Raw genomic sequence first — 25,694 nt, 5'->3', positions numbered from 1 at the left:
TGTGGTCGGGGTTTGGCAATGTTGTTTTGGATTAACGACTAAACATACATAAGGACTGGAAGGAATATGCATCTTAATCTCCTAATTTAATGCATGGCTTGTTTATCAAAAGTAGAAAGAAGTTCCTGGGCAGGTTTGACACATCCTAATAACAGGCCTCTGCAGCCAGACAGAAAGATTTTGATGAATCTGAATTGCATGTAATTCTTCACTCATTCCAAAATAGATGCAATTTGCTTATTTTATATTGCAGTACAGTATTTCTTTCTAAAACTTTGCCCAGAAAGAATTGGAAGTGGAAGTCAGTTAGTCTGGACAAGTATGCATTGTTTATATGGAATATTTTAATTGACATAAAATTGTGTAAACCTGCTAGCTTCTCTGCTCTTGGATGAAGAAAAGATCTTTGGCATAGCAAGGGCCTGTATTTCTGTTCTATTTTTTCCTTTTATGCAGGAAACTGCAAATAATTTAATGCTCAGATGAAATTACTCAGCATTTTACTCAGTCGTTGAATTTTCCTCATAAGCAGTATATTTTACTTTCATCATATATCTAGTAATTTTTTAACTGGCATCTTCTGATGATCTTTTCACTTTCTCTCTGTATTCTTATTTACCTTCATTGTTTATTTACTTAGGCTTAATTCCTTCCCTACACAGCCTACTGTGAATAAAATGTTCCTCTGAAAATGATTAATTTTGCACTTTGTTTACAGAATAGTCTTGCAATGTTGTATCTGATACTCATTAGCAGGAAAACAGAAATAAAGGAGAAACATCAGTTCTTACCACAAATCATTTTGAATTCACTGGGATCAGGATCTGACCCAAAATGTTTAAGTTACCTCAACAGCTCGAGTTAATTCGAAGGGTCTCAATGTTTATGCCTAACAGCGCGTCCTCCTATGACTTTTTATTTTTAGCTGCTCAACAGTTCTTACTTTCTGTGAATTTTGAAGTTATTCTTAGACTAAGCAATACAGTATCTTCACAGGGAAAAACTGTGACAAGCATCGCTATGTGATACAGCTCATCATTTCATGGGGCCCATCATTTCCACCTGAAACTCTGGCAGAAAAAACATCAACCAAAGATTAAATGGTAACTTTAGTTAGATATTAAATTTTGGGTTCCAATTCACTCTTCTCAGTGCATGAATTATTGTGGATACCTGGAGCGGTCCACCATCCTCTATGAAACTTAATTTAAGGGCCACAAATTGCCTCTGAATATTAACATATGTGCAAACCCGCTTCCCGGAATCCAACTGTACATTTATTTCTGACATTTTAATAAAACTGATTTTGTGAGAGTCCTTGCTACTAGTTCTTACCTGAAACCAAGTTTGAATTTTTTAAAACGAGAATATGGTGCTTTTTTAGAAAAGTTATTCACAACCCCTCTTTTTTAATGAGAATCATGTACTTACACAAAGTGGGGAATACATATGTGAATAAAATGGATCAAGGTGATCTAAGCCCACTCATAGAAAGAGGAAACAGTTCTGAAATGCATATTTATTGCAAACAAAGCCTGGATTTACTAGGTTCTGAGGGAATATTTTTTTAAGAACAATTATGTTGTATTTGGAAAAACTGACATTTTTTTTCTTAACTAATTTTAATCAGCATTTTGCTCCCACTGAGCCAAAAAAAATGTGGAAGACAGTAGCAAAATATAAATTAAAGTAGGAGTAAAGTACCTTAGCTGATGAAAGCATAGATAAAAGGCTCTGAAACCTTTCTTACAAATACCTTCTTCAAAGTGGGCTGGTCCTGGGGCAGTGGTGGCCCGTGCCTGTTCCTTGGCCTCTTTTACAGTCATTGACATTGTGCTGCCAGTGAAGCAGCTGTCACTTTTGACTAGTGTAACACCTGCCAGCAGCCAGCTCAGAAGAGCTGCTTTTAATTAAATTTCTGATTTCAGTTGGATTTTGGTTTGCAGTTCACAGCTAATGGAGATTTTCAGGGTGGGGTCTTATAGGGCATCTAGGAGTATTTCAGACACCTCTGTATTACAGAGTTCTGTCCAGAAGTGTCAAGCATCACCTTAAAATTAGATCTATTTTTGCCCCCATTACTTGTGAGAGCTCTTCCAGGATCTCACTGACATAATGGCTAGAATTATTCATATTTCCAGCTTAAATGTATCTATGATGGATTTACACCCATTCTTATGCTGACATTGTCTCTTTGCTGAGGCAGTTTTCCTGCCTCCCCTTTCTCGGCGTGTTCAAGAGGGCAGTCCCATCCCCTTGGGCACCGCTCCACTGGGGTTAACGAGCCAAACTTGTGGGGTGTGTCGGCACCGATGAGGGCAGGCAGGTTCATGCGCTCTCTGCTAATAACCTGAGTGAGCTGGGATGCAAATTTGCCCTCTCCCGGTGCCTATAGGGCTATGCCAGCGTAATGCTAAGACTAAGCTGGTGAGTTCTGCGGGAGACTTCATTAGCACCATGCTAATTCAGTCTATGTGGATTCTGGGCCAGTATGAGGCCAACTGAGACTCACATTGGTCTGCACCTGTTTATTCAGATGTGCTCACAGTCTCTTTTCGTGAGATGGATTGTCCATTTCTCTGGTCCTCCTAGAAGCAATCTTCTGCACCTGTTTCATGTCAAGTCCATTTTCCTGCATGATATATGAAGATATTAATTGGAGAACAAGAGATGGCTCTACCCTCTCCTCTTTTCCTTGCCTTAGCACTGCTTGGCACAACATACGGTCACTGGTTTAGCACAATCATTCTCATCAGTCTGGTTGATGTCTGGAAGTCACGGACAAACACAGATGCAACTTGACAGCTGAACACCTGGACAATGAGCATGGCATGTCAGGGACACACTGGGTGTACCCTACATGTGCTGTGTTATTTGGTTGGTGCTGTGTAATACAGCTTGGACCTACCTGAAACCCAAAGCACAAATGAAAAGTTTAGGTACGGTAGCTCTGGAGCCTCTCCGCTGTATCAGCCAAAGCACCATGGACCCAAAGCTCACCCACCTTGGCGAGCCCAGTGCAACCCGAGAGCATCGGGCTAATTGTGCACTCGCTGGCCATCTGTGTCGTTCACATTTCCCACAGGCTGGATTTCCTGCTCATGCGGTGCATGACATGGGATTTCCCAGACGCAAACATGGGAGCCCAGGCACATGCTCGGGGCCGTGTGACAAGGCTGTGGCTGTGGATCTCCCCCATATGGAGCACAGCTGTGTCTGTCCTTGAAAGGGGTGACCTAAATTTTACACAGTATTCCAGTGACGTATGACCGGCACGTCCCTCGCTGCTGGAAATACCCCATGTGTTTTTGAATTGTACTTGTTTACATTAGTTACCTCTCTTTAGGGGCTAACCCTGAATTTGAACCATCTAGAGTTTTCTCCTCCACGTGCACCTGACAAGTGCCCAGGTTATAGTGTTATTTTTTGCTGCCAGCTTCATGAAATTGAGCTAGGCAATTCTGGATTTCATCCTGTTTGTATTGCTTCAGTCCTTGAAGTCATTCAGTTCTTCCAGTGAAATAGCCTGGTCCTGTTCTATACACCCACAGATTTCGTAAGCTTATTCCCAATTTTTGCACCCCAGTTTCTTATGTCATTTCTGCTGACCATATTCTTGTAACGATGTTTGATCGTGATGATCAGCAGATGGCAGATAACCTTAGCTGATGTAAACTCTCACAGCTTTTGCTATCAAAATAGTGCTGGTAGAGTTTCCAGCTAAGGTTCTGCCAGAATGTAATCAGAAATGTACCTTTAAAATGTGATATTTCTTTAACTACTGTAAACATCTTTTAAAAGAATTCAAAAGGTTTTGCTTAAAAATACTGCAGTGCTTATGGAATAGTTACTTTTAGGCCAAATTAACACTAAGAGTGTATCATAATATTAAAAGTGTTACAATAATAAAGGTTTAGATTTCCATTATTGGGTATATTCCCCCTTGCTTAACTCTGCTGTAACTGTGTTTCCAATATGCAGATGACCCCAGCTATTGCAATAAATCATGCTTCTCTTCCTCCAGTGATGCCGGAGAGATACTGCAACAAGCACTTGCTTCTTGGCATGACGGCCGTCCCATTCAACAGTGGGTCTGTAGCTGGCCTTTAAAACAGTTTTGTTCTGTTACCCAAAGAACTGGGCATCATATTGCTGTCTTCCCCCAGCAGCATCATATTGCTGTCTTCGCCCAGCAATATTTTCATCCCTTCTCTCCAGCTTTTTGGCTGAGAAGAAAACCTAAGAAATATAAGCCAAATGCAATAGTGTATCTGAAAGCAGTCTAGGTAGCAACTCTAAGGGATACAAACTGGGCCACATCTCGCATATGTTCAGTCCTGGTGATTTAAGTGTTGACATTGTCATGGTGACAATTAAGAAGCAAGAAGGGGAGGATCCTAGATCTGTGTGGTTTAATGGGAATATTTTGGTGCTAATGGTCATCCCTCGTCAAGAACCACCCAAGCTTAGGCCAAGCAGACTCCATGGGTATGACCCCATTTTAGGGGGGAACCAAGCTGGCAGAGTGTGTGTACTGAGGAAACAGGAACAGGTCCTGTACTGAGCAGTCCTGTTTTTGGTGAGCTGTATCTCATCTGGGGAATTGGGATATGTTGATTAAATGGTGGGTGCCACCATCACTTTGGCCATTTGGTCTTTGATAGGAGATGATAAAATTTGAGCATGAGGCAATAAGAGGCAGTGATGCAGCCACCAGCATTTAATGAATCACTTCTGGTGGTGTTTGGAGCTTTTTCTCATTTCTAAGCAATAATCAGTCAGGGAAAGCCTTTATAAAATATTTATTCTCCTTTCTGTGTGTAAAAATTATTTACTTTATTTGGTGTTGATGCATTATTTTTTCCATTAGGAAAGCAAGCCGTCATCAATTAAACACTTGCACTGAAGTATCCCAAAATGACCTGATATGATGAATACATTATAGACTGCAGTTGAATAGGTACTTCTTTTCCCAGCTGTGGGAACTGTAAAAATGGAAAATGTTCTTTCTAAAAAGTTCTGGAATCAATTTTTTTCTCTTATAGAGATCTTTCTAGTATAGAATTAAAGTTGCTTAAGTGTATTTCCTTGCAATGAACAGTCTAAAAATAATAAGGGATGATAAATAAGGTGACGTTTATATTCAGTGCAGTGCTCACTGCCATCAAGTTCCATAACCACAGCCCTCTTGTATAGACATTCAATTTAACAATACATCACCTTTGATTCACAGCTCTGAATAGATGAAAAATCCTCTTGTAATGCTTGCCCTTGGCCCCCAATAACGTGCCGTTTGCTTGAATTACTTACGATGAGTAAGCACTTGAAGCAGTGTACATCTGTACATGTCAGTAATGTTTGTGTAAGGTTTAATTTAGCACCATATATTATATTGCAGCCTTCACTTTCTGGGAAAGGTGATGTGAGGAAATCGTTTTGCTAAGTAAGGACTGCAAAATTCATTACTTACTGTATGTTATTTCGATGTACCGTTTTTTAATTCTAGATGGATTTTTGCCATTTGAGGGCTCAACAATGTAATGTTGGAGTTCAGCCTGGGCATTTGTGTTCCAAAGTACATGAAGATGACAGTACTAAAGGGTTACTAGCAGCTTGCTGCCAGTTCAGACATGTTGTGTGTAGGGGGTGAAGTCACTCCCTTCCGTATAAGACAGAGAGGTTGTTCAAATGCAGCATTTCTCTCCCTGTGTGCATTTGAAGACCGGGGTGCAAATTTTTGCTTCCGATTCTGCTCTAATTGAGCTGTGTAAAACTGCCCTAGAATTTGCCATATTTGTAACTGGATAGTGCTCTAAATGTGCATGCAGGTGCCCAAAATGTAACTCTTCCTTTAAAATATTTTTTCTTTCTTTCTTTTTCTTGTTAGTGAGGAAAATGAAGTGCATTAAATTTGTGCGGCTGGCCTGTTCAATCTCATCCAACCTAGTATCGTCCATACCTTGAACATCAAAATGTTGTGGGAAACTATGAGTAATCTGTAGCACTTAGGGTTTGACTAAGGCAAATTTTCAAGGCCATACTGAGAGATAAAATACTTTTAAAAAGACTGTTGGAAGTCCTGGTCCAGGCTGGCATGCCTTAATTGTGGTGCTGTTATGCATAGTGCATCAGAAACTGGAGAAACTAATGTAAAGCATTTGCTTCCCTTTTTGTCTGTGCTGCTGCACTTCATTAAAAGGTTATCAACATGATCTCTAACTTTAGTAGCATCTCAGTCTCCATCTTTGAGTCCTGCACTTCTTCCTTTTACACATCTTCCCATGATTTAATATAATTTCTCCAAAGTGGCATTCCTCCAAACTGTACCATAGTAAGCATGGTAGATGTATATCTACTTGTGGACCACTGGAGACCAGTCTTCACCCAGATGTAACTGCAGACCTACTAGAAGACAATTGTGTTAATAGCCACAGATCCATAGCTGCTGAGAGTCTTATGTGCTTGTCCAAAAGGAATTTACTGAGGCTATCAATGAACTTCACTCAATAACCACAAGTTCATAACAAATTTCGACTATTACTAATACAGTACAATACAAACGAATGTGTTAACAGTGCAGTTGTTTGAAAACAGCAGTATTGCTTATGAGAGAACAGTTTCTATTTTCCTAGTACAATTTTCACACATTACTATTCGTTTAAAGTGAAACAGAAATGAATAGCCACCCAGGCTTTGTAATCCGGATGTTTAATAAGCCTGTTATACATCTTTTTTTTTTTAACTTCTTCACTGTGTGTGTTTCTTCTCTCACTGGTCCCCATTAATATCCTTCAGAAATGATTGGTTTTTTTGAAATATAACTTCAAAAGAGAAATTAGATTTTCCCAGCATGCTAAAATCTTGAGTGGTATACAGTGTTGTCACTAGTCATATAATTTAAAATTAACACCATTGACAAATGCTGCTTTAAAGCTTCTATTGAAAAATCATAATGTGTGAGTGCAGCAGGGCTTTTTTGCTGATCTGGATTTACATTTGTATAATATACAGTTAATAACTGGCATGATCTTGTTACAGATTGATTACTCTTCTTCAGTATGTCCCTTGTTTTGTGTCCCATTATTCACTCAAAGGGCTTAATTAAATGAATCAGAGTATAAGCACACATTTGCTGCAACAATCGCAATTCCCCATAGATAATTTTCTTTGGCTTGTCTTGCTGGGATTTCCAGGAAAGTTCCCAGAAACTGTTTCACAGAATAGAGGGATTTCTCTTTTTAAAACCCTTTTTCAGTGTTACACAAATTTGAGCCCAGAAGAGTTTAATTTTTGAGAAATAACCATGAATACAACATGCATGTGTGCCTCTATAATAACAAAATCTTCAGAATAAATTGAGTTTAAGTTGAATCTTATTTGATTTCTGTGGTTGGCTTTGGAAACATTTGGTAGCTATTTTCCATTGAAATTGGCGCCCGCTTGGGGCAGCAATATGTTTAAGTGCTTCTCCTGTTATTTCTGCTCTGTAATCTTAATTTTAAAACCAGTTTTCCGTTTTTTTTCTGTTTGCTCTGTTGTGCATACTTATCTTTCACATGGCAATAAATAATTCTGCATTTGCTATTGGTGGTCTTGGTCATAGTGTGCATGTATGTGTGTTGAAGGGGTACAATATATAGCCTTGTAAAGAGCATTGTTCTTTGATTTTGAGAAAGGGAGAAGGAGGAATTCTAATTTACAGCCATATTGCTGAAATAAAAATGTGGCCTCTCCATTCAAGAATGTGACTGAGATTTTTCAAATTGACTTGAAAGGCTTAGATGACTCCATTTATGGGTGCCTAAACTGGGACATTTTTAAGAAACAAGTTTTTAGAGAAGAATGTTCAGCATTACAGAAATTTCAACAGGACAACCTGGCCTCAAAGAATCAGCAAAACTCTCAGCTGCTGATGGTGAGTGCAGTGTAGTTCTCTTGTCTCTGTTGCATTTGTTGGGTCAAGGTTCTTGATTCTGGATTAGACATTAAAGGTGATTCATGCCTCAGTGTACTGACAGTCTGATGACAGGCATTAAAGAGATGAGGGACATGGAATGAATCAAAAGAGAGAAGCTGTTTTGTTATTTTTGGATTTTTTTTCTTATTAACATAGAGATTAATTAAAGGCATTTCTATGAAAGCAGGTGCAAATTTCCTCTGAGCACATAGCAGACTGACAAGGTACAAGTCACCTTGAATCCAGAGCTGTATCACTGTGTCAGCATGACACTATTTAGCAAGAAATATTAGCTCAGGCAAAGTAACCTGTTAACAGAACTACATAATTTTTGTGCCAATGCGGGGTTGCTTCTTGCCATCTTGGGTAACTAAGAGGGAAAAGTGGCTCTGACTTCTCACACATTTGCAGATATGCATCCATTTTTGTGAAGATGAAAGGCTTGTTCTGAGGGTCCCAAATCAGTGGAGACATACTGGTCATCTCTAAGGAGGTTTGAGTCAGACCTCGAGAGCTCTAACTGGCATTTGTTGCAGCTAAGTGTTACACCTAGGAGCTCCACCTGATATATGGTTTTGTATGGCAAATGCAAAGTAAGATAGAGATCCTGCTTCCAAAACTTTACCCTGAATTGAGAGGAAGCTTAAGTGGAAACGATCATCCAGCCCAACTCCTTGCCAGAGCAAGATTATATCCTGCAGGCTGTTTTCTAGCATTTGCCAATATGGCTATAAAAGCACCAAGCAAATAGGATCCATTACTGGGAAGATCCTGTTCCATTGTTTAAAAGGCATCATGCAAGTACATTGTCTTCTGAAATTAAGTATTTATTTTTTTTCTTATCTTAATTACATCTTATCTTTGGTTATGTTCTGAGATACCAAAATAAAATCTGTCATTCTTAAAATCTATATAGCTGTTGGCTATTACAATTCACCTTTGTGTCCTCAAGCTGACCTACCTGTGGTGTTGGTCGCCCCAGGGGAAAGGGCTGCACGAGTATGTTCTATGTCAAAGGGACCAGGGCAAATGATGGCTATAAAACTCCTTTTGCCTTCTGCTCTTTTGCCTGATCTGGTCTTTTGCCTGATCTACTCTTTCCTAATAAATCAGTTCTTCCATCCCATCACAGCATTTGCTGTTCTTCAATGAAGATTTGCCAGCAGCTATGTCTATGTTAGCAAGTAGTGTGGCCTAGTAAGAGTGTGGAATGAATGCAAAACAGGGCCTGTAGAGTAAAATGGTTGGTGCTGAGGGCTTAACTTCCACAGTTATGCATGCTTTAAGATTTTGGGATAGTTCTGGGCGGGCCCCTCAGGCTGGATGTATGTATTGGTTGCAGATCATTAGATGCTTCTTGGAACACACTTTCTGATTTTACTTTTTCTGAAAGTATTTGAGTCTGAGGCTGCTTTGTTGTGTGAACCAGAGCATAATGAATAGGGATGATCTGGAGACTTCTCCACTTTCGAAGGAAAAGTGCACTTCTGGTCTGAACTAAAATGCTGATGCAGATGCATTCCAGATCATAGAATGGTTTACATTGGAAGGGACCTTTAGACGTCATCTAGTCCAACCCCCCTGCAGTGACCAGGCACATCTTCAACTAGAGCAGGTTGCTCAGAGCCCTGTCCAACCTGACCTTGAATGTTTCCAGGGATGGGGCATCTACCACCTCTCTAGGCAAACTGTTCCAGTGTTTCACCAACCTTACAGTAAAATTTTTTTTCCTTATATCCAGTCTAAATCTGCTCTCCTTTAGTTTAAAACCATTGCCCCTTGTCCTGCCGCAACAGGCCTTGCTAAAGAGATTGCCCCCGTATTTACTGTAGCCCCCCTTCAAGTACGGTATGGCCACAATAAGGTTTACCCGGAGCCTTCTCTTCTCCAGGCTCAACAACCCCAACTCTCTCAGCCTGTTTTCATGGGAGAGGTGCCCCAGCCCTTGGATCATTTTTGTGGCTCTCCTCTGGACCTGCTCCAACAGGTCCATGTCCTTTCTGTGCTGAGGGCTCCAGAGCTGGACGCAGAACTCCAGGTGGGGTCTCACCAGAGCAGAGTAGAGGGGCAGAATCACCTCCCTTGACCTATTGACCACACTTCTTTTGATGCAGCCCAGGATATGGTTGGCCTTCTGGTCTGCGAGCGCACATTGTTGGCTCATGTCCAGCTTTTCATTCACCGGTACCCCCAAACCCTTCTCTGCAGGGCTGCTCTCAATCTCTTCATCCCCCAGCCTGTACTGATACTGGGGGTTGCCCCAGTCCAGGTGCAGGACCTCGCACTTGGCCTTGCTGAACCTCATGAAGTTCTCACAGGCCCTCCTCTCCAGCTTGTCTAGGTCTCCCTGGATGACACCCCATCCTTCTGGCGTCTCAACTGCATGGCTCTGCCTGATGTCATCTGCAAACTTCTTGAGGGTGCACTTGATCCCACTGTCTATATCATTGATGAAGATATTAAATCTTTTAGTATTAGATTATTATTGGAAGATATTAGATTTTTTTGGGAGTGTGTTGTCCAGAGTGGAAAGCAATATTACATAGCAGCAAGAGAAATTTGAGTCAGACCCCAGGAAAATATTTGTAGTGATAAGGGCAGCAAAGCACTATGGAAGTTAAATAAAATCTGTGATGAGAGGTTTCTAAGAAAAGGCTAAACAAAATAGAATTGGGAATAAGATATAGTTGTTCCTGCACAGAGAAACAGGAATGGATCTGGTCAGTTTATGACATCCCTTCAAGCCAAATTTCCCCTATGATTCCAAAGTGCATCACCATATCTGTTCAGGAGTGATGAACTTTGTATAAACAGCTCCAAAGCATTTTGTTTTCTTGCTGTGTGACAGCGCAGCCTCTCATGCTAAACTTGTTGATTCTTTCAGTACTACACCTCCTTGCATTTCTTCCACCCGATGAACGTTTGTCCCTTTTTCTTAGGCATATCTGTTTCAATTTTTCCAGTTTTAATTTTCTGTCCTTCCTCCTGCTATTCACTATAATATTTTTCTTTTCCTTGGCTGCTATTTATAACTTCTCCAAGTTTAGCTACACCATGGAGTCTCACTGATGGCAATTTCCATTCCCAGATACTGAAAGGTTTCAGTGAAGTTGAATCAAAAATGGTGTCTACTTAGGAATCTACATCTACTGTTAGCCAGATTTCAAAACACATGACTGGTTCACTTCAGGCCAGTTTAAATTCAGATTCAGATGAGACATAATAGCAAATGCTCTACGGAACTGATGGCATATGATTGTTTCCTGCCATTCGTTTGTAATTTGGTCAAGCAGAAAACTTCAAATTAATAGAATTGCAGCCATTCTCTTCCTCTATGTTGTACATTATTGTGAATTATTAAGTGTCTTGAAACAGAACTGCTCCCTACAAAATACGCATTTCAGAGCCAAAACCCAAACAAGTCCCACTCCCAAGCCCCAGATCACTCAAAAAAGAGCCTCAATAAGTTTGGGTTTCTTTGCCATTGAATTTAAATGGATGTTAAGGACTTTAACTCACTAAGTTTCCTTTTAAACCCCTCCCTTTTATATAACAATTTGTTACTTTATGCATTTTCTGCTGTAGCTTATGAAGATCCCAGTGTCCAAAGAGGACTGACCTTCCCAGTGGATGGCACAGGTGTCCAGTTTCAACATAGAGAACCAGTCCAAACTCGCCTCTTGGCTGCTACTTAATGTAGCCTCTGGGAAAGGAAAGAAGCAGACTGAAACCTACCCTACTACAGTGTTTTAAAATCCAGGTCACTCATTTCCCAATAATTTATCTTAACATTGACTCCTACTCAAAAGATAACAGAGATTTAGAGCTCTGAGGCCATTTCAAGTGTGTCCTTTTGTGCTTTCTGATGACATTTTAATTAGAAAGATAAATATTTTTCTTTCTCAGATATTTCCATTTTGCTAGGATAAATAGAATTCAGAAAGATTTTTTGTGTCCAAAATCATCTGTATACCCCTATCCATTTCTGATACAGAATTTAGTAATGTAAAAAAAGAACAATAAAGGGGAAATATTTGGGTACAAACATCAGTTTTAGAATGAAAACATTTTCAGCTACGAGGCTCCATTAGTTCTGCAGTTAGCAAATACTTCAATTGACACTGTTGTCAAACCAAGGACATAAAACTGAGAGTGTGATATGTTATCTGCTGCCAATTACGTAAGTTCATGATGCATAAGTTATTGCAAAAAATAAGGTCATGACTCCTAAACCAACTCCTTTTGAAGTTGTAGTTCTTCATAAAACCTCCCACATATTTGTATATTTTAGTTGGTTAACTCTTGACTGAATTTATGTGAGTGCTTATGAAAATGAGGTATTATATGACATTAAAGCAGAACCTTGCATAGTCTACAGGAATACCAGCTTATTGATGTCAAATGCTTATAGAGAGGTGAATCTGTCTAAAACATGGATTTTAGTTCCTAATCAAAAAGCTTAATCAAGCTTCCTAATCAAAGAGCTGTTTAAAAATATTTTTGACCTCCAAACATAAAGTTATCACAAAATATTATCTAGTGGGTAGGTAAGAGGATTAGGACTCAATCTCCCCAGTTCTTCTCTTACCTTTTATATGGTCTTTTAATGATAATCTTACACTAATCACTAAACTTTTCTAATTGCCTTTGTTTATCTTTCTGTATGACTAAATATAACTGTCATATTTGTCATATGAAGATAGTATGCAAGTAATAGACTTAAGTGTTCATTTGAAACATGCCAGCAAAGCTAGGAAGAGTGTAAGAGGAACAAATCACTCCACTCAGAACTGGAACAGTAAGGTTCTTCTTCATGTCTGGGACAGAGGTTTCAGAAACTTTAAGAATCAAGCTATCATGATACTAAAGATGCTTAACACCTTCAACCTATTGCAAAGGATTTGTTAGAGAATCATGTAGCTACACAAATTTGTTTTTTTTTCACTTCAGAAAATAAAGTATGACTTTCAAATACGATCTCTTTTCTAAATTTGATGGAAGCAGGACCTTTGGAGATGATTTGACAAAGCCTCCCCTAGAACAGCTAATAGTCCTTGTTCTGCCCCTTCAAGTCAAGGACTGACAAACGGGTGTTTTGTAGCTTACTAAATGACTTTATCACAAGTCTTTGGGTTTCTTTTTCTTGAGTTTTTGGGACCCTCTCAGCTACCTCTGTTGCTCTACAACTTACCAAGTTTGCACAAATAGTTACCTATTCACTGGCCTGGAGAAAGACCAATGCAATAGTCCAATGGGCAGCCTAAGTTCAAGTCCTTGTTCCAATTAATGTTTAATTATTTATACAAAGTGAAACAGGTCCAACAGGAGAGACAGAGGAAGCTATTCTTCAGAATAACCGGTAGTTTGGTGGCCAGAAAGCTTGCCTGGGATGCAGGATTCTGACATTCAGACATCTTGCAGAACAGAAACTTGAAATCTGGATTCCTGTGCCACCAGTCAGTGCCTTGATCATAGGATGATTATCTGGGAGGGGTGACAGTTTTCTTGCTCTTTGATGTATTTCAAGTCTCATCCTAGGCATGAGAACCTTTCACAGGTAAGAGCTTCGTAAGACCTGGTAAGTACCTGCAAAATGTTCTGGTCTCAGCAGAATATAATTTGTTAGTGAAAAATGCATCACTGTAAACTCTGATGGGGGCATGACTAGATTGTTCACAACCATGTAGGTCCAGAGTGGTTTGGCCATTGTGAAGATCCCTCCAAGTCCTGTGTTTGAAGGAGAGGTCAACAAGCAGCGCTGGAGGGCATGAGTCTCAGGAAGCCTGTAGAATGCCAAAGCATATGTCTGCATAAGTGTCAGACTTGTAAATCAGCTGTTGTTACAAAAGCTTAACAATGGGGAAATGGTCACATAAAAACATTGGTTTGGGCATTAGGCTTATGAGTCTTGCTGTTTTTAAACACTTCAGCTGACATTGATATGAAACTGGGGCATAAAACCAGGAGCCTGACATGTGATCTGTTGCCAGTTGCCTTCAAACTACCACGTCTGATGAGGAAAAAAAGAGAGGAAGTGGATGGAGAAATGGGACAGGTCATTTGGACTCTGATAATTAATGTTCCTTAGAAAATAAAAGTTTTGAAACTTTCCTGGAAATGAGGTTTTATGATCTGCTACAATGGCCCACAGGGGGGATGCTGCAACCTACACATATTGACAATTGTGGTATTACCAGGCAATTCATTTTTATGAGTAATTTCCAGAGCAACCCTCAACCATGCAGTCACGCATACAGTGCAACAGTGTGCCATAGAAGAAAGACTCAGCTAGAGGCCAAAGATTATACAGATTTATTAATATTTGGGAAAAAGATCCTAACAGCAGAAAGCAAATTGAGCAACAGAGCGGGGAAGAAGGAATGGACTTGACAACAAAGTATGCTCTGTAAGGATGTGATCCAGAGCGCAGTGAACTCAATGGAAAGATTTCCATTGATTTCTTAAGATTGTGGGTAGATCTCAAGGGAACAGAGACATTCCATCTTACACCTTTCCCCCTCCTTTCTCCTTGTGAATGGAAAAGACATTCTTGTTCACAACTAGCATCATTTGGTGACCAGCATCAGAACCAAAATGTTGATCATAATTGGGATGTTAGAACCAAGAACCCTTACCTAAGCAGCCCTTGAGTGGCTTGACTTTTCCAAGGGCTGAGCAACTTGCAAATTCTCTCTAACAGTACCTTCATCTTTTTATTAGACTCAGAATGGTCTTATCCTGTACTTAACTTTGCAGACTCGACCTGCTTTCTCCTTCAAAACACAGGGAATAATGCAGCAGTTGGATCTATAGTCTGGTTTCTTTTAAATCCTTCTCCATAAACACTTTTCTTGTAAAGGTAATGACCCGTTTAGTCGTCTTCTATTTATGTCTAGTCTAAGTAGTTATAGCTGTTTCTTTTGCTACAGCTATTAAATACTTCAGTAGTTCTTAAACCATGCCAAGGAATACTTGGAATAGAAGAACAATGAACAGAGATGACTGAAAATGAATTTGTAGAAAAGAATTTGATAGTATATAATTCAGAAGAAAAAAATAGTTCTGTTAAAGCCCCTGTTAAGGGCTGTTAGAGAAAGTGATATACTTTGCACTAAGTGAGGCTACATAGGTCATGAATTCTGGCCCCAAGTGATATATCCCCAAGATCAGCTTGCTTTTCTACTTCCAAAATCCTTCCTTCTGTGGGAACAAAAGTTTGCTGCCTAATGTAAGTAGTGTTTGACAAATTCATCAGGCTGTGATAGCAACTCTTATTTCATCCTACACACCGAAGAACATAATTTATCTTAACACTAGGCAATGAGAAAGGCTAGCTGTGGGGAAGTAGAAATACTAGGGTTTCCTTTTACTGCTGAACTCAGTTGAAATCTGCAGTCAAGCCAAGCCTGGTTTAAGGACTCTGTTCATTATTTTCTTTAACATGGTGTGAAAGACCAAGGCTGCTTTATTGCAATGGGTGGGTAAGTTACCAGCAAAACATGCTGAGATGAGAAGCTGGTGACAACACACAGAAAGAGAAACCCGCATTACTCCCCATCACTTTAGAGATACAAGAATAAATGTCTTTATAGAGAAAACCAGAAGATTTTCAGTGGAGAACACTAAACAGAGAGTCTTACTGTTAGGTGGATTGCAACCTCCTCTGTGACCAGGAGGTCAGGAGTGAATGTGTCCAGGTCCCTAAGCACAATCCCCTCACCTTCCCCAGGCTGTACATGATTGGAGTGCCTGCTCCTCATCTTCCTGCCCACAGGGTTGCCAACTGTGTCAGAAAGCCCAGATTACATGGCCAAAGGATTTACCCATTCCCTTCACTATCATTTAAGGTGCTGGCTTTGGCAGTTCACTCCGTGTTGCTTCTTCCAGGACCCTGTTAAGGTAGCATCAGTGGAGACAGTTGTCCTTCACCTGGCCTAAACATGTGCACACACACACTATCAACAGGCTTTGGCATGCCCTTCTGTAAGGTGATTCTGACCTAAGGGACACAACACCAGCACTGTCTCAAGCTTTGTAACAGCAGAAAAAAAGCAGTAGAATTGGTTTAAAAGAACAGAAATTAATAAAAAAGGCAGTTCTCTGCTAATACAGCACAATGGATGCTGAACATCGATTTCAACCTAAAGCCTGTCAAATGATGAAGCACAGACCATGCATTTGGAGATTTCAGTTTAACTTCTGACCCAGACCTCCCTGAGGACAGTGGGAATCCTTCTGAGTTTGATAAGTGCAGAAGAGGCTCCTTCCTCAAGGACAGGTAAACACGTAGTCATTAACAGGTTGTAAAGGAGAACTGAGCTTATGCAAGGACTTGTTTTCTCAGATTCATCCTGCACTATCAGCTTGAACACATCTGTGAAGGTCCCCTGGGGGACCTGCGATTTTCCCTCTTTGGCTTGCTTTAAGGATCTGTTTTAGCAAGTTCCCTGTCCACAGAGAGGTGTGACAGAGTGGTGCTTGAAAACCTGGTTCTGTTCACTCTGTCTGTGTCACAGTAGATCTAGTTTGTTTACCAGGAAGCCCCAGTGTTATGACCTGAGGAATGAAGGGGACACAGATTTATTTGTAGAAGGTATTTTAAAAACTTGGCATTGTCACCACAAATAATGTCAAGAAGGAAAATCCTGATTGACAACACAGGATACAAAGGTATGTTGGGCAGAGGCAATTACTTAATCCGTGCTATGTTACACCAAGCCCACTAGCATCCTAAGCTTGCTTATATGCAGAAGTGATGATGATGGTAAACACGATATAGTTCTATGTCTATGACAAAATGCATAGGTTTTTCTATGGACCTGGTCCAAATGCTATTGGGGTCCCCAGAAAAAAAAACAACCAAAACAACAAAACAACAAAACAAAAGGTGCTTTTCTGTGCTTGCATACTGAAGGAGATGAATATCGGTTTTGCTTTCAAACACAAGAGTCTCAGGGTGTATCTGGACACATCCAGCACATAACTACACAGCTGATGCATACATTTCTCCTTTCTTCCACTCTCACCAAAAGGTTTAGCAAAGCTGTGGAGATGTTTGATATTCCTGGTGAGACAAGGTCAGTGCTCCTCTCTTGGAGCTGAATCATGTGAAATGGAAGCTGAAAGGGGACAGAGGGTGTGGGACAAAATAGGTACAATTTTTAGTACAGGGACATTCTTCAGTAGCCCTGGCATCACTGGAGGTCTGCAAGGAGAAGTGTCTGTTGGGGTCCTGATTCAGAAGAGATATGGAGGTCTGCAAATAGCAGGCTCCCCTACAGTCATGCCATTGACACCTGTTCCCATTTGGAATTCTGCGTACTTGTTTGCCAATATTTCACACATTATTTTTCCCCTTGGTCACTTAGGAGGGTAACACAGATGGTGACTTCTCTTGTGTGTCTTGCCATTTACACTTTTTTCTAATGACCATCTGACTGCTTTCATTGTGGTTCTGTGCTTTTCAGAGTGCTGTTGATTATATACTGCACTTTGTGGGAATCCAGCATATAGGGACAGATTTGTATGCCATCATGGGTTCCAGGTACCTATTTTTATCAACCTGAGCAATTGTTGCTTAGAAAACGAGACCCCTACTTCCCAGGTTTTGTGTGGCTGACCTCGGTTAGTCTGAACATCTTTGACCTCAGCGCAGCTTAAGCGACGTGACAGCCGAGTCAGCCCCTTTAATTCCAGTCTTTGTGAGGCTCATGTGATAATCATGCACTTGCTCTGTCAGAGAAGCCAGCAAATAGCGATTCTGTCTGTACTTGCTCCCTGCAGCAGACCTCTTCCTTGCCTTCTCTCTTCCACCAGATTCCTTTCATTTTGTTGATTCTGTTCAGGAACAAAGAGGACTTTGTTGAATTGCCTTTGTGGTTTATTTTCCTGAGCCTTGGAAGATAGCAGACTTTTGCCACTGTTTTATCCAACCCTTTATCACATGCACAATACACTGAATGCTTGAAGGAGGCTAGTGTGTGTTAGCCTAACACTGCTTTTTTTTTTTCAGGTTGGAAGCCAAGGCTGACTTCTGGATGCCAAGTTGGAAATAATTGCCCGAGTAAAAACTCAGGGAGGAGTCCATCCACACAGCTGCCATAAAGGCTCCAGTCAGAGGAGCTACAATCATCGGTAGATTTCATCTTGTTTTTCATGTTCTCTGGTCTTACCAGGTCCCAGTGTCTATGCAGACATGTTTGTTTACAGATGTAGAACACGTCATCAAAAGATCGTTGGGCACATGTTCAAAAAGGGGTAAAAATGCATTGACTGGCCACTACAGCTGCTAATACTTAGCAGCTTTTATCTGACCCTGTAAAAGTGTTTTCACATGATAAACTGCTACAGTCTTCACAGATGTGGAAAGACAGTTGCAGAAGAGTTAGATGACAGACTCTGGTTTATAGACTTTACCATAAAAGACTTCTCCAAATCTCAGGGTAAGTCAGTAGCGTGGAGAAGACTAAAAAGAGCAGCTGACTCTAATGCTTTGCTCTAACCACTGTCCCAGCTGCCCTTCATATGACCTGCCACTCTACCTATTCCCAACACAAAGCTCCCAAAATGTTCTCTTTATTTAATGCATCAAAACATCTTTTTAAATGATGGAAAATGTAGCCATTGTTCAAGGCTGCCCTTGAGTGATAGCTATATCTATTTTGTCTATTGCCAGAAGGACACACTGTGGTCCTGGAGAGTCTCTGGGCAAGGTAATAACAGAGAGTTCCTTCATCAAAGCTCTTCCCATGAGGGACGAGATCTATAATCTTTGTTTTTAGTGGAACAGGCTAACATCTCCGAAGGCGTAGTAGGCGTCAAAATACCATGCTTCTGAGCTCTGTATGCAAAAGGTCAGGCAGTGTTTAATCCTGGGGGTGACCTCATGGACCTCAAGGGAATTTCATCAAGGATGTAGTTAGTCTGTATTTTGCAATAATCTGTAGGAAATAAGCTTGGCATTTCAGAGATAAAATTTGCAAGCAGTACCGTTCCAGTCACCCAACGTGCTTTGTAGATGGGATTTCTGTGACTGTTTATTCCTAAAAAGTCTCATGATCAAAACTGAAACTTTCAGCCCTTACTCGAGCAAAAATTGCACAGAAACCGGTAGGAATACTGCCTAGAGCAGAATGAAATAAAAGCTGGAGGATCTGGTGCTGTGTTATTTGGCTCATGCTGCAAAACTTCAACAAATTTGTCTCTAGCAAGCAAAGTGAACAGTTTTGACAGTTTTTATTATATTGAATTACAATGACAAATAGGGGCATTGATTTGTAGAGTGTTTGAAAGTGTGATAAACACAGTCCTAATGAGAAAGATGTTTCTTTTTCTTTGACAGAACACCACTGTATTTTCGCATGCATACACTAGGTGCACCAGCAAAAATGAAAGACCTGGTCAGTTGAGGCAAAATTCCTCAAATATTATTCTCTAAACCTCTAAGCTTTTACTTATTACTTTTTATTCCCAGAAGTATTTGATGATTTTATTGTGCACAAAAACTGTAACAGTAATAAAAGAAAATAAAATTGTTAGTGCAAACATAGAGCACCTCAGTGTTTTTGTATGAATTCAAGTATGAAGTTAAAGTCAAACATGCCTTTCAAAGTCTTAATTTTTAAAAATCCAATTGTGCAGAGGATAAATGGTGCTCACAGTAAGGGGTTTGCTCTTATATCCCTTATGTAGTTTTAGCCCTTGGGTTGTTTAACTCCAGTTTCACCCACCATGGAGCTTTTTGAACTCTGAAGCCTACAGTGAGTAACTTGTACTATAGAAGAAAATAATTTACATCCACATTCACATAACAGTTGTAGCAGGCTCTTTGGAGAATGATCTGTTTGGAAAGCAGCTAGTATGTTATGGGTGCTGCCATAAATAGCAACAATAGCAGATAATTTTGCTTATCCACCAGTAACACTTACAAGTGAAGACATTTTGCCACAGCTGTTAGGGATTCAATCACTTCTAACAAGGTGTTTAGTCCAGGATGTTGGGATTTTTCATGAGTGTTGATTTCACTGAAAACTACTTCCATCTGTTGTATTTCTAACCTTGCATCTATCTGTATGTAGTCTAATACCATCTTTAAATATGAAGAATTGCACTGAGCCTGTGCAGATTCATTCTGTTATGCCAGTTCCCACACACAGACCCATATATTTCATTGCCTGTTTTACTTTCGAAATGGCATTAAAATGGAACTGGGAGGTTATTGCTATTTGCACAAGTGTACTCACGTGTCCAAGCCCTCCCCACAGGTAACACACGCATATGCATGCCCTTCACACACACACGCATGTCCCTGCGAGAACATGGGCTCCTTTGGCATTGTGAAACTAGCTTATTTCTAATTTTCTGAGAAATTTTCAGAAGGCTTAGCTCAGCTGTGTCTCTGCTGGCTGAGCCTTTTCACTTACTTACTTTTCACTTGCCCATTTCTCTCTGTCCTCCCGGCATGCCTGCCTCAAACACTGTTGCAGCCTACTGAGATCAAGCCCATGAGCTGCCTGGGGCAGGGAAGCTTCTCCTACTGCATCCTGACAGAGTTGCCTGCTCTCTGCAAGTGCATCAGCCTGGGAACTCGCTTGGTGAGTGCGGATGCAGTGGGGTGCAGGACCAGATGAGAGGGAGCTGCCAAGAAAGCCACAGGAGCAGAATGCGTATGGAAATGAAGCAAGAGATGACAAATATATATTCCTGGTTTAGGTGGGTGCATAAGAAACAGCTGCCGCTGGGGCAGCCTCAGCTCATCCAAACCGTGCTGAGAAAAGGCACAGCTAAAGGAATTTTTTATGTGTTGTCACGTCCTCAAGGCTTGTTTTTCAAAGCACAGAAATGCTTTTTATTGTGTTGGAAGCCACCTCCTGCACATTTACAACTTTTAAATTAACCTTACTTGGATTCAGTTGAATTAGGGACAGGGAAATCCTATTAGGTCTTGTTATCATTTGAGCTACCAGGGCAGTATTGTTCTGTATGTTAATTTGCCAAGCACTCTGTTCATGTTTAAATAACTCAGTGTAATAACCATGTAATTATTGTCTATGCCTCTTAATACATATTCATGTGTTTGAAAAAAGATTTTAAATATTTTTCTTAGATTTTAAACACCTTCCTGCCTCTTTTTAACCCTTTCAACCACTCCTCCTCTTCAAGAAGATTATGTATATTTTGTAGATGAGGCAGTGGAGGGAGGGTGAATCCACACTGACTGCTTATGCCCTATTTCCTTTTACCAGATTTCTTTTAGACTCCCTTTTGAATCAACCGATTATCTTAAAACTGAAATCCAAGGGAAGGGTTTGCTTCTGGAACCTCTCCAGAAGCACAATGAGGAAGGAAATGCCAAGTTTGACTCCTTCCGCCCAACATAGACTATCTTCAGCAGCTGCTCAAAGTGGTGTTTGAGAGAGTACATGTCCTCCCTTGAGCTCCAGCCCTTGGAGCTGCAGGAGAGGTGGGAATCAGCTAGCATGACAGGCAGAGGTGCAGCTTATTTTGATGAGATGGTGTTACCCCAATGCAGCAGTGGAGCACTGCTCCCATGCCCTCTCCCCATCCAGCAGCCTGCTCTCTTGGCTCACACGCCCACCTTGCCTGGGGACCCCTTCCTCCTGCTCTCCTCCTGCCAGCCATCTCCATCCAGGCACACCCTGTCAGCCTCCTCACTCCATGGCCAGGATTTCTGCAGAGCCTTGTGCTCTGGCACTGCGTGGTCAGCTCTGGCCTGTTGAGGCTGGGGGCAGCACTGCTGGCTTCCCAGAACAACGAGGCTGTGCATTCCCTCTCTTTCTGCCCTGGCCATGCTCAGGCCTGTCCCCATGACAGATGTGAAGTACAGGGGTGTATGCCCAAAAGTAAGGAGCCTTCTCATCAGGGTGTTTGCCTGGTGTAGGAAAGACGCCTGAGGCCAGTGAAGATCTGGCCTAATTCCAGGAGATGACTGAGTGGAGACCTTTTACTCCCAGGTGAGAAAGAAGATGCTGCTCTGAAAACAGAAAGTGCTAGGGTAAGAACTGACAGGTGTCTGACACTGTGGTGACACCCTGCCTCCCCCCATGTTGTCACCAGTCTCACCTTCACTTCCAGACAGTGAAGCCCTTCTCCAGCTCCTGCCTTAGCTGCAGGAGAACAGCAGCTGAGGCACCAGCCATGCAGACTGACCCGGCACACCTCATCAGGACACAGCTATGGAGGAACTGGCGAGCAAGTCTGCTTTTACTTCTTTTGTGCTTGCTCCCACTTAGGCTTTTCTATGCAAAATACTGTATTTTGGTAGTATAGGTGGTGTGTAATAGTGCTGTGCTGTTGGGATATCCTGGGCCTGTTGTATACAAGTCAGACCTCTCTGCAGGGTGGTGGGTGGGCAGGTCTCTTTATAGCGATGGTTAAAAAAAGAGGGGGAAGGTGTGGGGAAACACTTCAAAGAGGCATATGAGTAGGTAGGAAAGAAGGAAGTGGGAGAGCAATAGCCATGGCAGTAGCCACGACTTAGACATCTGGAGACATATGAGTATACTTGGTAGCCTTGGGGCTACCTCCCTGATCTGCCACTTGTTCAGTAGTGGTGAAACAAGTGGGAGCAGTGGTGATCATGCTGCTGCCTGCATGTTGGACAACGGCTACCAGAAAGCTTAGAGCATGGCCCGCTTTTAACATGCTTGCTAGTGCTGCGGGGCAAACAGGGGTTGAGCATGATGTGTAGGTCAAACTGGAGCTGTGCATGGGTAGGTTCAGAGGCCCTTGGATAGGTATGGGGCTGGAGCTCACTCCATTTGCTGTTTGGTGCAAGTAAACCTGGCCAGTGAGACGTGGGCTCTCTGCGTTACTTGTACCAGATATTAGTGATGATGCAGAGTGAGACACTGAGAGAAGAATAACTCCCCTGTTACGTTAACAGGGAATGGATTTGGACTTCCTAAGTCCCAGTGTCTCTGTTAGACCCTACTGCAACTCCAGCACTTGGATCTGTTTCTCATATTATATATTACTTTCCTTTGGGGAATCCCTCTTTCTCCGTATAAGAAACAAAAAGCACGAGCTTTAACAAGCTCTATTAAATTATCCAAGAGATGTTGTGCTGGAGAGCATCCCTGGAAGTCATCCCCTCACTGTGAGGCAAGATCACACTTAACTAGATGGTCCCTGGGAGAAATTCCTGTAACTCTTCCTTGATACCTCCAGTGATGCGGCATCAGCTACAGACAGAGGCTGCAATGCTTCACTTTCCTTGCACTTAATTTATTTTTTTCCTCCTGACCTCAATGTATCTTTGCTGCAAGTCAACTTTGCACTTTCTTGTCCAACTCTTTCTGCATACAGCAAAGCTTTCTTTTGGTAACAGCCTTTCCTTCATATTGGAGAACTCTTTGGAGACTTCCTTCTCTCTATCAAGGCTTCTCTTTCCCAAAACATGTAATCTTCCTGCTGTGCTCCACTAGCCTCTCTCTGGCTTCCCTGCACTGCTCTTCTGGTGTGAGCTTTCTGTCCCTGTTGACCTTGTTGGCAACTTAGGTCTAACGTTCTATGTGTAACACAAACCTAGCAGTGAGGCAACTTACTCCAGAGACCAGGACCCTGGCTGAATTCTAGCATGTGGTTCTCCTAAAGGATAATAACTCTATGAGGGTTTGGTGACCCCTCTATAAGTCCTGGGGAGGAGAGTCCTGGCCAAAGCCTGGGGAGTTCTTCTGTGGCATGTTAGCCCTCCCTGCTCCATCTGCTTTCTATTGCGCTTGAAAAGGAAATGAACTGAGCTAAATGATTTCAAAGTGACATTCCCCACACTGCACTCTAATTCCATAATTGCCAGCTCCATGCAGTTCCCAGTACTAAAATGTTTAAAATAATAGCCTTAAAAAAGAGCGAAATCTTCGAAAGGGCCATACACCACCTCTGCTGGAGCAGTAAAATGGTGGCAGAATAATTTCCATATGCAGTGGATGGGTGTTTGGTTATTTGGGGGTCGAGTATAGTTTCTTCCTCTGCCAGGAATTTCTCTAAGCCAGGAGTCAAAATTACTTTTTTCCTTTGTGAACTCTTTTTAAATGTTGTGTTGACTGATATATCAGCCGTGGTTTGGTCTCCAGTTGACTGCTCAAGCTTGCTGATGCAAATTTTTGAACAGAAAAAAGAAACTTTTTTTTTTAAAAATATGGACTATTCTGTATCTCCATATAGATAGAGGGGTGAAATAAATTTTTACTCTCAGCCCTTTCATCCAATTAATTTCCCACAGGCAGTTCTGTAAATACCTCTGTGGCAATGATAGCAGCAGCTTGGTTTAGTCTGACATCCATTAACTGCATCTTCAGTGTGATGTAATATCTGGGACAAGAAAGACAATGCTCAGCCAGCTGCCAGCAGGCAGCCACCAAGGTCTGTTGGCCAGGGGTGGTTTGTAGACCACGGCTCAGGAACTGCTGGCTTAGAGACTTCAGCGTGCAAACCTGTGAGACTAATTGTGATTTTACTAAAGCATTAGTGGTTTGTACTGCATTCATTCTCTAACGCTATCTCCATTTGCTCCATGTACACCTCATGTTTTCCCTCCTATTTTTGGTCAGATGTTTTTATTTCTCGAAATCTACCTCTGAAACAGTTCTGCACTTTTGGCATAACGTATCTACCAGCATGGTTGACTTTGATGTGTAGTATCAAGTCCACTTCTGGAACTCATCAAGTTATTGTAAAAACTATTATATGTATTCCATTAAATGAATATTTTATATGTCTATCTTGCTATGCCTTTAAACAACATTTCTGTTGGTTTTGATGGAGTTAATTCAGCTTTTTTCTTAAAGTAGAAAATAACCAGAATAAAAATAGCAAGCGATCTCTCCAGCAACGAGCAGTCAGAATTTATGTTCTCAGTGTGCACGGCTCTGAAGATGTGATGATTCCATTCAGCTGAGCATCAAAAAGATCAAAAGGCTTTAGTGAAGTGTAACTGTCACTTTGATCAGAAAGCTGTATTGGAAACTTAATGAAAATTAGTGGCTGCTTTTGACAGTCGCGGTTCTTCCTATTTCTAGTTGTGGTGTTAATACTATGGGAAAATAACCTGACCCTGTTGAGTCCAGACACTGTGGTTGGGTTTTGGGTGAGAAATTAGATCAGGCTTTTCCTTTTTTTTTTTCAGTAAATATAGTTGCCTTTAATTTTTGGCTGCATTCAGCTGATTTCTGAAGTAGGATTTTTTTTTCTTTTTCTCCTGATTGCAAGTTATTTCATTCATTCCAGATTTTCCAGCTTTCTCAATAACTCCTGAAGTGGATGCTATTTCCAGCTCTGGGCAGGAGAAGTGGTCTGATAGCTGAGGCCTTAGGCTGAGACTTGGAAAGTTTTGGTAGAAGTGTGTGGAAAAGCTGTCCATATTTTGTGGGAGAGTTCAATTACTTAAAGCTTGGTTTTGTTGCAATTCCATTGTGCTTGACTTTACAGAAATCGCTGTGGAGGCTAAAGAAGACTGTAGAATGGACATAGTTCAGGAGGTTGTCTGCTGGGGTGGTGGCAGGGAATGAGTCAGGAATGAACAATGCAGGTCACTCCACTGGAAGCTTTTTGACTGACCCTTCCTTTGCATTCTCTCACTCAGGTGGTGACTGAATATAGTTTTGAAGTGATTTGGCCCCAGCTAAATAGAAACAGCTGGGGGCAAATCCACTTGCTTCGTTCTGAATTTTTCTAGAAAACTCTTGGTTCAGTGTATTCTGCATTCTTTCTTGGACTG

The 25,694-nt window shown here is 41.2% G+C and overlaps 2 long non-coding RNA genes across 2 annotated transcripts in view; one reads left to right on the top strand and one right to left on the bottom strand.

Annotated features, from left to right (window-relative positions):
- Positions 1-12,748: 12,748 nt before the first annotated feature.
- Positions 12,749-25,694, bottom strand: part of LOC135315038 (uncharacterized) — a 41,962-nt gene continuing 29,016 nt past the window's right edge. The window contains exon 2 of the long non-coding RNA XR_010374484.1: positions 12,749-13,740. This is a non-coding gene — a long non-coding RNA (uncharacterized LOC135315038). The remainder of the gene's footprint in view (positions 13,741-25,694) is intronic.
- LOC135315037 (uncharacterized) lies at positions 13,432-25,198 on the top strand. Its single transcript, XR_010374483.1, has 3 exons — positions 13,432-13,514; positions 17,970-18,091; positions 20,443-25,198. It is a non-coding gene; the product is annotated as an uncharacterized LOC135315037 (long non-coding RNA).

This window comes from Phalacrocorax carbo, chromosome 9, assembly GCF_963921805.1.
Source record: "Phalacrocorax carbo chromosome 9, bPhaCar2.1, whole genome shotgun sequence".
Classification (NCBI taxonomy): domain Eukaryota; kingdom Metazoa; phylum Chordata; class Aves; order Suliformes; family Phalacrocoracidae; genus Phalacrocorax; species Phalacrocorax carbo.
This window is presented reverse-complemented; position numbering and strand designations above follow the sequence as displayed.